Source organism: Mobula birostris, chromosome 5 (assembly GCF_030028105.1).
Source record: "Mobula birostris isolate sMobBir1 chromosome 5, sMobBir1.hap1, whole genome shotgun sequence".
In the NCBI taxonomy this organism is placed as follows: Eukaryota; Metazoa; Chordata; class Chondrichthyes; order Myliobatiformes; family Myliobatidae; genus Mobula; species Mobula birostris.
Window position 1 is genome coordinate 11,895,670 of NC_092374.1, and position 15,485 is coordinate 11,911,154.

Here is a 15,485-nt window from a genome sequence, read left to right on the forward strand (position 1 = left end):
CCCTAATTCTTAAACTGTGGCCTCTGGTTCTGGACTCACCCATCAGCAGGAACATGCTTCCTGCCTGCAGCGTGTCCAATCCCTTAATAATCTTATATGTTTCAATAAGATCCCCTCTCAGCCTTCTAAATTCCAGTGTATACAAGCCCAATCGCTCCAATCTTTTAACATATGACAGTCCCGCCATCCCAGGAATTAACCTTGTGAACCTATGCTGCACTCCCTCAATAGCAAGAATATCCTTCCTCAAATTTGGAGACCAAAACTGCATACAGTACTCCAGGTGTGGTCTCACCAGGGCCCTGTACAGCTGCAGAAGGACCTCTTTGCTCTTATACTCAATTCCCCTTGTTATGAAGACCAGCATGCCATTAGCTTTCTTCACTGCCTGCTGTACTTGCATGCTTGCTTTCAGTGACTGATGTACAAGAACACCTAGATCTCGTTGTGCTTCCCCTTTCCCTAACTTGACTCCATTTAGATAATAATCTACCTTCCTGTTCTTACCACCAAAGTGGATAACCTCACATTTATCCACATTAAACTGCATCTGCCCACTCACCCAGCCTGTCCAATTCACCCTGCATTCTCATAACATCCTCCTCACATTTCACACTGCCACCCAGCTTTGTGTCATCTGCAAATTTGCTAATGTTACTTTCAATTCCCTCATCTAAATCATTAATATATATTGTAAACAGCTGTGGTCCCAGCACTGAGCCCTGCGGTACCCCACTGGTCACCGCCTGCCATTCCGAAAGGGACCCGTTAATTGCTACTCTTTGTTTTCTGTCAGCCAGCCAATTTTCAATCCATGTCAGTACTCTGCCCCCAAAACCATGTGCCCTAATTTTGCCCACTAATCTCCAATGTGGGACTTTATCAAAGGCTTTCTGAAAGTCCAGGTACACTACACCCACTGGCTCTCCAAGGGAGAACCTGCAGATGCTGAAAATCCAAGCAACACACACAAAATGCTGGATGAGCTCAGCAGGCCAGGCAGCACCTATGGAAAAAAGTACAGGTGACATTCGGGCCGAGTCCCTGCGGCAAGACTGGAGAAAAAAAGATGAAGAGTAGATTTAAAAGGTGGCGGGAGCGGGTGATCGGTGAAACCTGAAGAGGGCAGGATGAAGTAAGTAGCTGGAAGTTGATTGGTGAAAGAGATATAGAGATGGAGAAGGGTGAATCTGATAGGTGGGAACAGAAGGCCATGGAAGAAAGAAAGGGGGGAGGAACATTAGAGGGAGGTGATGGGTGGGCAAGGAGATAAGGTGAGAGAGGGAAAAGGGGATGGGAAATAGTGAAGGAGAAGACGAGGAGGGGGGACATTACTGGGAGTTCAAGAAATCGAAGTTCATGCCATCAGACTGGAGGCTACCAGATGGAATATAAGGTGTTGTTCCTCCAACCTGAGTGTGGCCTCATCGCGACAGTAGAGGAGGCTGTGGATGGACATAGCGGAATGGTAATGGGAAGTGGAATTAAAATGAGTGGCCAACGGGAGTTCCCACTTCTTCTGGCAGGCAGAGCAAAGGTACTTGGCGAAATAGTCTCCCAATCCATGTCGGGTGACACCAATATACAGGAGTCCATACCAGGAGCACTGGACACAGTATTTGACCCCAACAGGCTCACAGGTGAAGTGTCGTCTCACCTGGAAGGACTGTTTGGGCGTAGATTGTTTCACCAAGCACCTACGCTCTGTCCACCAGAAGAAGTGGGGTCTCCCAGTGGCCACCCATTTTAATTCCACTTCCCATTCAGCCAACCAGAAAAGGCCCCTTTTATTCCCACTCACATTGAGAGGCAGTGGATGTCATTTACATGGATTTTTAGAAGGCATTTGATAAGGTGCCACACATGAGGCTGCTTAACAAGATAAAATCCTATGGCGTTACAGGTTCAGGAGGATTATTCCAAGAATGAAGGGGTTAACATATGAGGAGTTTTTGGCAGCTTTGGGCCTGTACTCACTGGAATTTAGAAGAATGCATGGGGATCTCATTGAAATCCACTGAATGTTGAAAGGACTGGATTGGGTGGATGTGGAGAGGACGTTTCCTATGGTGGGGTTATCCAGAACTAGAGGGCACAGCCTTGAAATGGAGGGGAGACCGCTTAGAACAGAAGAAAGGAGGAATTTTTTAGCCAAAGAGTGGTGAATCTGTGGAAGGCTTTGCCACAGACTGTGATTGGGGGCAAGTCCGTGGATATATTTAAAGCAAAAGATGGAAGTTGATAGATTCCTGATTGGTCAGAGCATCAAGGGAAACGGTGAGAGGGCAGGTGTAAGGAGTTGAGTGGGATCCAGGATCAGCCATGATGGAATGGTGGAACGGACTCGAAGGGGTGAATGGGCTAATTATGCTCCTATGTCTTATGGTCTTATGGCCTTTGATGCACAAAACTACTGTGCCATGTACTGTGGAACTGAATTGAATTGACTTTATTACTTACTTCCTTCATATACATGAGGGGTAAAAATCTTTATGTTACGTCTCTGTCTAAATGTGCAGTGTGCAATTCAGTTTGCGTTTGTGATGCATGGACCGTCTCTGTGTCATGCAGAGATAACAATAAATTTAACTCAGTGGCCACTTTACTAGGCATCTCCTGTACCTAATAATGTGGCCACTGAGAGTATGCTTGTGATCTCTTGCTGCTGGACGTCAGCCACTTCAAGGCTCGATGTCTTGTGCTTTCAGAGATGCTCTTCTACACACCACTGTCGTAACACGTAGTTATTTGAGTTACTATTGCGGACCTGTCAACTTGAACCAGTATTAACATTCTCCCCTGACCTCTCTCATTAACAAGGAAACATATTGGAAGTCCTTTGTCCTTTCTAAGTCAAGGCCCTGTAACTCCTTCAAGGGAGTTCTCAAAGGCTGGTTACCACCATCTGCTTGAGGGCAATTTAATTAAAGATCAGATTTTAAGATGAGCTTTATTTGTCACAGTTACATGTGTAAGATGGCACCAACGAACAGTGTTTCCGAAGGTGAGGTCCTGCAGACAGTGCACGAAACGACTTGTTTTACTTCTTCTGCTTTCATCTGTGAGTCCACCACTGGAAACCTGTGATTTACATTTCCCTGGTGCGCTTCTGGGCTAATTGAGCAGTCTGTCACTTTGTTGTCTCCGGGGGAGTTTGCTGAAGTTGGGAGAGGACCTGTACAACTTGAAGGCCTGGAAGCCTAGTGACTTGGAGGAGGGGCACAGGCCCATGATTGACTCCATTGCTTCCCTCCGACAGAGGCGTCGAGCAAGGTTGAAATCGATGAGGACGAGAGCAGTGGGCGGGCAGGTGTTTAGTGCCCTCTCCCTTTCGCTCGCTGCTGAGCGAGCAAAGTGCAAGAGTCTTGGGATCCACGTTACAAGGATTAACTGGGGAGGCTGTGGAGTCACTTTGGGGGACTTTGGGGTTCATCTTGCACGTGTTCCCGGGTTGTGATGATTTTTTTTGCTCTTTTTGAGCAGTTTAATCGTCATAGTTTGGGGCGCTTTGGTGAAGAATGCTTTGCTCTGTGGCTTGCGCTGGTGTCACACTATCAGCATGACACTGAACTGAATACTGCTGGTTTGATGTTTGATATTCTACGTGTTGTCCACTTACTTTTGGCCGTTTGTGCAATGGGTGTCGCACGTCGGGTGTTTGACGTTTCCTTGGACGGGTTCCGTGGTGTTTCTTTGTTTCGTGGCTGCCTGTGGGAGGGTGAATCTCACACGCTCTGACAATAAATGTACCTTGAATCTTCGAAACATTGAAACTCACAGTGAACTGCGCCATTTGCGTCAACGGCCAACGCAATCAAATATGTGTTGGGGGCAGTCCATAAGTGTCACCATGCCTCCGGCACCAACCTGCCCAGAACTCACTAACCTCAGCCCGCACGTCTTTGGGATGTGAGAAGAAACGGGAGAACCCAGAGAAAACCCACCTGATCACGGTGAAAACGTGAACTCTCCTTACAGACAATAGTGTAGTTGAATCGCGATCGTTGGTGCTGTAACAAGCCGTTCCCAAAAGATGCATAATAAATGCCAGAAGCACCCATATCCGACAAGATACTGTAATTAAACGAAGTATGGCAATGGTAGAGTGAAGGTTTACTTGGGAAAGGGGATTAAGGTGAATTTATTAGTCAGCTGATGTGTAGAACTTGTAATGCACGTTAAAGCAACCTCTGTTGCCATGGTTACCACTCAGCAAAGCAGCTGACCTCGCCCTTTAGAAGAACATTAACTATGCAGCCTGAAAAAATAATGGAAATCAGGTTAATGCATTCCAGATTAAGAACGTTCTTCACATCCTGCGTGTCTTCATTAACCAAGCGAGACTGATGCGGGAAGACAAGTTAATGAAGCTTCAGATGACAACACATCGGACCATCTCCATCAGTGGCGCGTGGTTCACTTTAAGATATGATATCAATACATTGTTGTACCACACACAAGCATAGTTGCGAACTTCAATGCCCTCAACAAAGGATGTTTCAGCTCTCATCTTGTTGATGTGCTTCTGTAAGAAGTTGGAGAGAAAACCTTGCAAACAACAGTCACCTATACAGTTGAGAATCATTGCCTTTCAAGGATGAAGGATGAACTTTATTTAGCATATACATTTACATGTATTAGGAATTTGCTGTGGAGTGCTGGCGCGACATGTAATCAGGAACAGCAACATTCAACAATTATAAAGAACAAAGAATTACATAAAAATATAGAGGGTGGATATGGGTTAAAATGTGCATAAATAAATAAACATCAGAATATATTTACAATGTAAGTGGCATTATAAAAGGTGATTCAAAGTGTAGTGCAGTGACTGAATAGTAGGTGAGGGGTGAGCTGACAAAACTGGAATGAGTAGAGCATAAGATACTGGAGCAGAATTAGGCCATTTGGCCCCTTGATGATAACATCAACTTTCCAGGGAAAGAAATTTTTAAGAAGGTGCTTAATACCTCTATAGTGCTTTCCTGAAGGAAGTTTTTGGAAAAGGCATTAGTAAATGGTTAAAAATAAAGATTAAAGATTATCTTTATTTGTCACATGTATATTGAAACTTGCAGTGAAGTTCATCAAATGAAATCAGTGAGGATTGTGCTGGGGAAGCCCACAAGTGTTGCCATGCTTCTGGCACCAATGTAGCGTGCCCATGACTCACTAACACTAACCGTATGGATTTAGAATTTGTGAAGAAACCGAGTCACTGAAAGGTCATGGGAAGAATGTACAAGCTCTTCACGGACAGCGATGGGAATTGAGCTCTGATCTTATAGCTGGCTCTGCAAAGCATTGCGATAAAAAGATTAAATGAAGTAATTAAAAATGAAATGGGATTAATGTTGGGCTAATATGATGGTGACATTTAGGGCTAGGATCAATTTCTGTGCTGCATCCCTCTCTAAAAACTTGGAGAAACTGAAATAAAGACAGAAAATGTGTGAATACTCAAGGGGTTAGGCAGGGAGAGGAGGAGTTAAATTTTTGGGGTGGTGACCTTGAGATAATAGAAAACATTTCAAGTTGCAGGGAAGAGGGAGTATGACCGAGATGTTTGTGATAGGTTAGAAACCGCGGCCTGGTCATGGTCCGTACTCTAACGCTAACATTCACTTTTTTTCTCTGCACCTCTCCCTTCCCTGCAGCTTTGGATCAATGGCTTTCCCTGGTTCTGAGAAAGGGGTCATTGACCAGAAAGATTACACTCAGTTTTTACTTTATTAGACACTCCCTGTCACACAAACCTCCGACCCCCATGAACTGGAGGAGGGGGGCAGCCATTGTACACATGTAGTTGTTAGTCATAATTGTTAACATAGTAAGTGTGCAGTTACACTCCTGCACCTAATAAAGTGGCCACTGAGTATATGCTTGTGGTCTTCTGCCGCTGTAGTCCATCAACGTTTTGATCATTCAGAGATACTCTTCTGCAGATGACTGTTGTAACATGTGGTTATTTTGAGATATCGTGGGTTGGGAAGGTGCTGGTAGAGGTGGTGGGTTGGGGTGTTGCTGGTGGAGGTGATGGGTTGGGAAGGTGCTGTTAGGGATCGTGGGTTGGGAAGGTACTGTGAGATATCATGAGTTTGGAAGGCACTGTCACAGCAATTTCAGTGAGTTGCTGCAGATTGTCCTGTAGATAGTATGTAGTGCTGCTACTGTGTGTCATGGTGGAGTGAGGGACAGTTGTGGATGGGGAGCTGAATGAGTGGGCTGCTGTGTCCTGCAGGGTATTGTGCTTTTTCAGGGTTGTTGAAGTACCTTCACCCAGACAAGTGGAGATTGTTCCATCAGATTATCAGATTCAGATCAGGTTATCCCATGTACGTGGAAACATTTGGTGAAATGTGTTGTTTGCATTAACAACCGACACACTAAAGGATGTGCCGGTGTCAGCCCATATGTGTCGCCAAGTATTCCAGCGTCAACATAGGCTCCGCAAACAATACAGAACACCACAAGTAACAAAGCAATGGCAGCAAAACAAACCCTGACCATTCCTCCTACCCATCCACTTTTGACTTGAGCCTTGTAGATATTGGTGGGGCTTTGTGGAGTTAGGAGGTGAATTATTCACCACAGAATTTCTAGCCCATGATCTTCTTTTGCTATTTTGATGTCCTCCCGATATTGTCTCATTTTTTCCTCTCAGTATATATTTTGAAGAATTAGACCAGATCATGACCTGAATTCTTGAGCTTCTAACTATGGAGCTCAGGGAAGCCAACTTGTCACTTAGGGCAAGCCAATGGACAAAGATGCTGAGGGAGACAGAAGAAACTGCAGATGCTGGAATCTGGAGCAACAAAGAAGATAGCAAGGGCATTTGTGGAGGGAAATGGACGTTTTACATTTTGGGTCAACACTTTTCATCTTGACTGATAGATTTGAAAGGTAAGGCAAGCCCTGCAGTCAAGGCCCAAAGGTCAAATCCATTCCAAGGTCAATACCCAAAGGTCCACGAGTTCTGGAAGACAGCGCTGAAGCTTGAAGTCCAGAGGTCAGCAAATTCAGAAGTAGAAACCCAAAGCTGGGAGGTCCAGGGGTAGAGTCCTGAAGATCAGATCCCTTGGATCAGCTTGTCCAGAGGCCAGCTGCCTGATGTCTGTGAGTCTGGGCCAGGGACTGGAGGCTGGAAGTCTGAAACTGAAATACTGGAGTCAAGGACTAGAGGCCTGAAGGCGGCCTATGCTGGGGTTTGGAAGCCTGTCCGTGTGTGTGAGTAGGTGGGAGAGAGGGCAGGAAAGGGTCTTGTTCTGCTGTTGCTCTGTTTTGCTTTGTGGTTGTTGTTCTCCTGAGCTTTCCGGGCCCAGCTGGCACTGGAATATGTGACGACACTTGTGGGCTGCACCCAACACATCCTTAATTATATTGGTTGTTAACGCCAACAATGCATCTCACCGTATACTTTGATGCACATACGATAAATAACTCTGAGTCTGAGTCTGATCTGAATGTGAATGGCATATCACCTTTGTTCACACTCACCTCGTGGACTATAAAGCCAATGGACCCAGTATTGCAGAGTTGACTGTCACTGAATATACTCAGTTCATTACAGCAGATTCGATGGGCTGAATGGCCTAATTCTGTTCCTATGTCTAATGGTCTATTATCATCGCCTAATAATCAAACCATTCTTCCATTAAAGAAGCATGATTGAAAATGACAGCATTTTCTACATCTGAATCAGATTTGCATGCTTTATCAGAATCTCTCTGCCTAATGTATTCATTCCTAAGGGAAACTGTATGTCTGAAAGCATCATTATTATTTTTCACTTTGAATGATCAAGGATCTGCTTGTTATGCAGGGATTATGGGTAAAAGCAGAATTGAATCTGATACTTGCAAATTAATATTTGGTTTGGCCTGTTTCTATCTAAATTGGAAAAGTCAAGCTGTGAGAAAAGTGATATTTTGGAAGATTAAAATTGTATTAACAAAAATAAAGCAAATACCGGGGACTTTTCAAGGAACGCTGCGACAGGAAAGCAGCATCCATCAAGTCCAAGCTCGAACTTACAAAAAGTAGTGGATCTTGGATAAAGTGCAGTTCATCACAGGTAAAACCCTCCTCTCCATTGGGTACATTTACGTGGAGGAAAGAAGCATCCATCATCAGGAACCCCACCACCTAGGTCAAACTCTCTTCTTGCTGCTGCCATCAAGAAGAATGTACAGGAGCCTCAGGATTCACACCACCAAGTTGAGGAACAGTTATTACCCCTCAACCCTCAGGTTCTTGAGCCAAAGGGGATAACTTCATTGAACTTCACTCGCCTCATCACTGAAATTTTCCCTCAACCCATGGCCTCACTTTCAAGGATTCTTCATCTCATGGTCTCGATATTCATTGCTTTTCTATTTAATATTAATATGTAGGAGGGGCATCTTACCCCCTTGCTTTCCAGTCCTGAAGAAGGGTCTCGGCCCGAAAGTTTGGCAGTTCATTCAACTCCATAGGTGCTGCTGGACCTGCTGAGTTTCTCCAGCACTTTGAGTGTTGCTTTGGATTTTGAGCATCTGCCGATTTTGTCATCTTTATTATTATTCTTTCTTTATGTTTGTGTTTGCACAGTTGGTTGCTGTTCGTACTTTGGGTGTGGCCGTTCATAGATTCCATTATGGTTATTATACTATTGTGGATTTATTGAGTATGCCCGCGTGAAAATGAATCTCAGGGTTGTATATGGTGACATATATGAACTTTGATAATAAATTTACTTTGAACTCTGAAGGTCATGACAGCCATTTTTATTTCATATTTCAGGACTTTGTTAGATGTTCCAGGGGTGGGGTGGAGGTGGGGGCTGGGGGAGCGTCAAACTGTATTGATTCCAGCCTGACTCCCCAGTGCCGTACGCAGACCAGACAGACCATGTTTTGATGAGAACGTTAAACTAAAGCCAAGCCCATTGACCCAGCTGGTATTTTTTCATGGAGGATGAGGAGAGATATTCCTCGGTGTATTGGTCATACCTCAATCAAAATAATGAAGCTGGATGACCAGTCACGTTGCCTCACATGGGAGATAACCGTGTGTCAGCTGACCCTCTCTTTCAGACATTAAGATTCAAGATTATTTAATATTATTTCCAGTACACAAGTGTAAAGGAGAACAGAATAATTGTTACTTCAGATCTGATACAACAGAAAAAAACACAATAAGATAAAGAGCACAATAAATATAAATATATAAGATAGCTTATATACATAGATTGATTATACGTCCATAAAGTGATGCTAGGCCCACAGGACTGCCTGTACATAAGGTGACTGACAATAAGTGATAAAGTAGTGGTGATTGGGAGTGTAGAGGGGTGGGTTAGTGGATGGATGTGTAGATTACCCTTACTGCAGGGGGAAAGGAACTGTTTTCGAGTTTGGTGGTCCTGGTATGGAAGCTACGTAGCCTCCTCCCTATGGGAGTGGGACAGACAGTCCACGAGCAGGGTGGTTGGAAATAGTCAGACATCTAGATAGAAGAGGCTCAATCAGGCAGACACAGTATGGATTCATGAAAGGCTGGCCCTGTTTGAGTTCTTTGAGGATATAATGAGTGTAGTGGATAGAGGGGAACAGGTAGATGTTGTATACTTTGATTTCAAGAAGGTGTTCAATAAGGTGCCACATAGAAGACATCCAGCAAAGCCAAGGTTCCCTACCTGAGCCCATCCCATCTGCTTGCATTTGACCCCCTCTTCCTGAAACTATCATCAGGGAGGAGATGCAGTAGTCCTGAGTCCCACCAGTTTGAGGAGCAGATGATGGGCTGCAGCTGTTGGGCTCCTAGACGGATTCACTCGCCTCCGCGCTGAATTGACTCCATAGCCTGTGGGCTCACTTTCCGGGTACATGCTCTCAGTATTATCTATTTTTTTAATTATTTGCATGATTTGTCTTCTTTTACACAGTGGTATTTGTTGTCTTTGGGTTTTTATGGATCCTATTGTATTTCTTCGTTTTTCTGTGGGTGTCTACAAGGAACTTTATCCATAAGATAAGGATGCACAGAATTGGGGGTAAGGTATGAAAGTGGAGAGAAGTTTGATCAGAATCAGGTTTATTATCACCGGCACGTGATGTGAAATTTGTTAACTTAGCAGCAGCAGTTCAATGCAATACATAATCTAGCAGAGAAAAAAATAATAAATAAGATTAAAATAATAATAATAATAAATAAACAAGTAAATCAATTATATATATTGAATAGATGAAAAAAAACATGCAAAAACAGAAATATTGTACATTAAAAAAAAGTGAGGTAGTGTCCAATGTCCATTTAGGAATCAGATGGCAGAGGGGAAGAAGCTGTTCCTGAATCGCTGAGTGTGTGCCTTCAGGCTTCTGTACCTCCTACCTGATGGTAACAGTGAGAAAAGGGCATGCCTGGGTGCTGGAGGTCCTTAATAATGGATGCTGCCTTTCTGAGACACCATTCCCTAAAGGTGTCCTGGGTACTTTGTAGGCTAGTACCCAAGATGGAGCTGACTAGATTTACAACCTTCTGCAGCTTCTTTCGGTCCTGTGCAGCAGCCCCTCCATACCAGACAGTGATGCAGCCTGTCAGAATGCTCTCCATGGTACAACTATATAAATATTTGAGTGTATTTGTTGACATGCCAAATCTCTCCAAACTCCTAATAAAGTATAGTTGCTGTCTTGCCTTCTTTATAACTCCATCGATATGTTGGGACCAGGTTAGGTCCTCGGAGATCTTGATACCTAGAAACCACTCCACTAGCTGGCATATCTCACTCCTGTACACCCTCTCGTCACCACCTGAGATTCTACGATAACGATTGTATCATCAGCAAATTTATAGTTGGTATTTGAGCTATGCCTAGCCACACAGTCATGTGTATATAAAGAGTAGAGCAGTGGGCTAAGCACACACCCTTAAGGTGGGCCAGTGCTGATCATCAACGAGGAGGATATGTTATCACCAATCCGCACAGATTGTGGTCTTCCAGTTAGGATCGAGGAGCCAATTGCAGGGGGAGGTACAGAGGCCCAGATTCTGCAACTTCTCAATCAGGATTGTGGGAATGATGGTATTAAATGCTGAGCTATAGTCGATGAACAGCATCCTGACATAGGTGTTTGTGTTGTCCAGGTGGTCTAAAGCCGTGTGGAGAGCCACTGAGATTGCGTCAACTAGAGTGCCCGCAGTGGTTCATAATACAGATTAACAATTTGGAAAAAGAGACTGAATGTCACATGTATAAGTTTGCTGGTACTAAATTGAGTGAAAAAGCAAACTGTGGCGATTCTGCAGAGAGATATTGATAGGCTAAGTGAGTGGGCAGGGGACTGGCAGATAGAATGCTCTGCTGGTAAATTTGAGGTCATCTACTTTGGAAGGAAAAATGAAAGATCAGATGATTATTTAAATGGTGAAAGATTACAGCATGCTGTTGTGCAGAGGGACTTAGGAGCACTTATGCATGAATTGCAGAAAGTTGGCTTGCAGGTGCACAGGTTACCAAGAAGGCAAATGGGATGTTGGCCTTCATTGCCAGAGAAGTTAAGTTTATACTTCAACTGTACAGAATTCTGGTGAGTCTGCACCTGAAGCACTGCATGCAGCTCTGGTCTCCTTACCTGAGGAAGGATATACTGGTTTTGGAGGCCCACCAAGTTGATCCTAGAGATGAAGGAATTAGCCTCTGAGGAGCAATTGAATCAGTTGAGACTATACTGACTGGAATTCAGAAGAGTGAGAGGGGATCTTTTAGTATATAAAGTTATGAAAGGGATAGATATGGTTGAGGCAGGGAAGTTGTTTCCAGTGGTGTGACTAGAACTAGGGGACATTGCCTTAGGATCTGGGGGAATAGATTTAGAACAAAGATGAGGAGAAACTGCTTTCCCCAGTGAGTGGTGAATCTGTAGAAGTCTCTACCCAGGGAACCTGTAGAGGCTACCTCATTCAATATATTTCAGTCACAGTTTGATATATTTTTGAAGCTACTGACATGAAGAAGGAAGCCCTGAACACCGACAGACAGAGATAGAGGACCTTCATTGCTGCCCTAAACGATTGTGGCATAACAGTTAGCAAATAGATATGTTCTTCAATAGAAAGAGGAATTAAGGATTTTGGGGAAAAGGCAGGCAGGTAGAGCTGAGTCAGTGAACAGTTCAGCCACGATCTTATTGAATGGCAGAACAGGCTTGATAGACTGGATAGACTCCTGCTCTTATTTCTTAAATCTTATATACGTGGTGTTGAGGTAGAGATAGTTGAGAACTTCTGGAGTTTCTGGATGTAAATATCACCAACAATTTGTCCTAGACCATGGTCAAGGAAGCTCACCAACACCTCTGCCTCTTCAATTCCCTGATGACCCTTGCCAAATTTTACAGATACACTATAGATGGCGTCCCATCCAGATGCAACACAGCATGATATGGCAACTTCTCTGCCCAAAACCGAGAGAAGGAGTTGCAAACATGACCCATTCAATTTCATGAATCAGCCTCTGCTCCATTGACTCTGCCAACTCTTTCCACTTCCTTGGGAAAGCAGGAGACATAATCAAGGACCCCTCCCACCCCACTGGGCAGAAGATAGAAAAGCCTGAGAGTATGAACCACCAGACTCAAGAACATCTTCCTGTTATAAGTCTCCTGAACAGGACTCTCATACACTAAATGATGAACCCTTGATCTCACATTCTACCCCACCATGGCCCTTGCACATCATTTTTGTTTTTGTTTTACCTTTGTACCACTTCGATGTACCGATAGGGTGGCGGGGTGGAGGTAAGTCTCTACCAAAGCAGATGTAAGGTGATCCTACCCCCACTAGCCTACAGGTCACCCTTGGGCAAGGTGTAGCCCCCTGATCAGGGTCATGTGAAGCCATGGGTGCAGGTGCTGGATGGTCGTATGAGCAGCTGGTGCATATCACAAGTCCTGGTTATGTGACCATTGACAGGCAGATTATCTGAAGAGTACTGATAATGGCTGGGGTCACCAGTCTTGTAAAGACACTGCCCAGAAGAAGGCAATGACAGACCACTTCTGTAGAAAATTTTGCTAAGAATAGTCATGGTCAAGACTTGATTGCCCATGTCATATAACATGGCACATAATGAGGATGATGATTATGTGCCATGTTATATGACATGGGCAATCAAGTCTTGACCATGACTATTCTTAGCAAAATTTTCTACAGAAGTGGTCTGTCATTGCCTTCTTCTGGGCAGTGTCTTTACAAGACTGGTGACCCCAGCCATTCAGATAGTCTGCCTGTCAATGGTCACATAAACAGGACTTGTGATATGCACCAGCTGCTCATACGACCATCCAGCACCTGCACCCATGATGATAATGACAATGATGATTATGATGATGATGATGACAATGATGATTATGATGATGATGATGATCATTGTAATAATGAGTTTTTCCACTGCATTATTATTATTATTATTGTATATTGAGATACAGTGTGGAGTAGGCCCTTTGAGCCATGCCACGCCAGCAACCCACAATTCAACCCTAGCCTAATCACAGGACAATTGACAATGCCCAATTGCCCTACCAACCGATAAGACTTTGGGCTGTGAGAGGAAATTGGAGCACCTGAGAAAACCCATGCATTCCATAGGCAGGATGTACAGACTCCTTATAGGTAACATCAGACTTGATCTCTGAACTCCAATGCACTAAGCTGTAATAGCATCACGTAACCCGCTACCCTACCGCCCCATGTATCTCAGTGCATGTGACAATAATAAACCAATTACCATTACACATGGACAATTCAAGATTCAAGTTTATTTATCACATGTATATTGAAGCATACTGTGAAATGTATCGTTTGTGTTAACAGCCAACACACCCGAAGGTGTGGAGAGGATCGTTTCATCAGTAGAACAGTCCAGAATCCGAGGGCACAGTCTCAGGATAGAGGGGCATCCCCTTAAAGCAGAGATGAGGATGTCCCTTCAGCCACAGGGTGGTGAATCTGTGGAATTTGTTGCCACAGAGGGCTGTGGGGGCCAAGTCATTGGGTGCATTTAATGCAGAGGTTGACAGGTTCTTGATTGGTAAGGAGCTAAGTGTTATGGGGAGAAAGTGGGAGAATGGGTTTGAGAAAAAATAACAGCCATGATTTAATGGCAGAGCAGACTCAATAGCTGAATGGATTAATTTTTCTTCAATATCCTGTGGTCCTTTAAGTCCAAAGGCAAACCAGTGGTGGGTTACTTGGTCATTGTAAATTGTCCCGTGATTATCATCATCTTCATCATCAAACGCCTGTTGTGCTGCTGATGTTTAGGGCAGCAATGAAGGACCTCCATCTCTGTCCATCCTTGGCCATCATCTCCATTGTGCCCCAGGTGTGGTTCAGGGTCCTCATTTCTGCCTCTGTGGTACAGCGCCAAGTTGCCTTTGGTCTCCTGTGTTTCCTCCATCCTTCAGGGGCCCAATCAAGTGCTGTCTCGATGATGGAGTTGGTCTCTTCTTACCACGTGGCCAATCCACCTCCAACATTTCCGCATGGCGACTGTGGTCATGTCCTCTGGGTGACACTGAAGGACTAGTGTCCCATGATTAGGCTAGGGTTAAATCGGGGATTGCTGGGTGGAGAAGCTGGAAGTGCCGGAAGGGCTTGTTCCGTGCTGTATTTCAATAAATAAATAAACAAGTGAATGCAACACCTTGACTTCTTGCCCCAAAAGACTGGAGGTCAATAGCTTATGCATCACCATTAACTGGAGCAGAGACCCCTCAAACACCAGGTGAGTGTATCACCCCATGGGGTGGGGACAGCTGCTTAGTAATGGTGTTATGTACAAAAACTGATCTACTAACACTTCCGAATGTATTCACTAAATGACACTTGGAACACCAAATGATTTGCAAGTGTTTATTTGCTTGCCTGTGTAACACCCTAATTAAGGTTTTTACTGCTATGCTGTAGGTATTTCATTTCAGCAGTTCTGTAAGAGAAGTCTGTTCTGGTTTCCGCCTGTTTGGGTTCGAGCTGTGACAAGAGGCTTCCACAACAGACAGGATCTCCCGGTTGCCACCCACTTCAACTCTGCTTCCCATTCCCAGTCGGATATGTCCATACATGGCCTCCTCTGCTGCCATGATGAGGCTAAACTCAGGTTGGAAGAGCAACACCTCATATACCGTCTGGGTAGTCTCCAGCCACTTGGTATGAACATTGAATTCTCCAACTTCTGGTAATTCCCTCCCCCTCCCTTCCTCTATCCCTATTTCACTCTGCCCCCTCTCCCAGCTGCCTATCACCTCCCTCATGGTTCCGCCTCCTTCTACTACCCATTGTGTTTTCCCCTATTCCTTCTTCACCTTTCCTGCCTATCCCTTCCCTGCTTCCCCTCCCTCACCCCTTTATCTTTCCCCTTACTGGTTTTTCACCTGGAACCTACCAGCCTTCTTCTTCCCACCCTCCCCCCACCTTCTTTATAGGGCCTCTGCCCCTTCCCT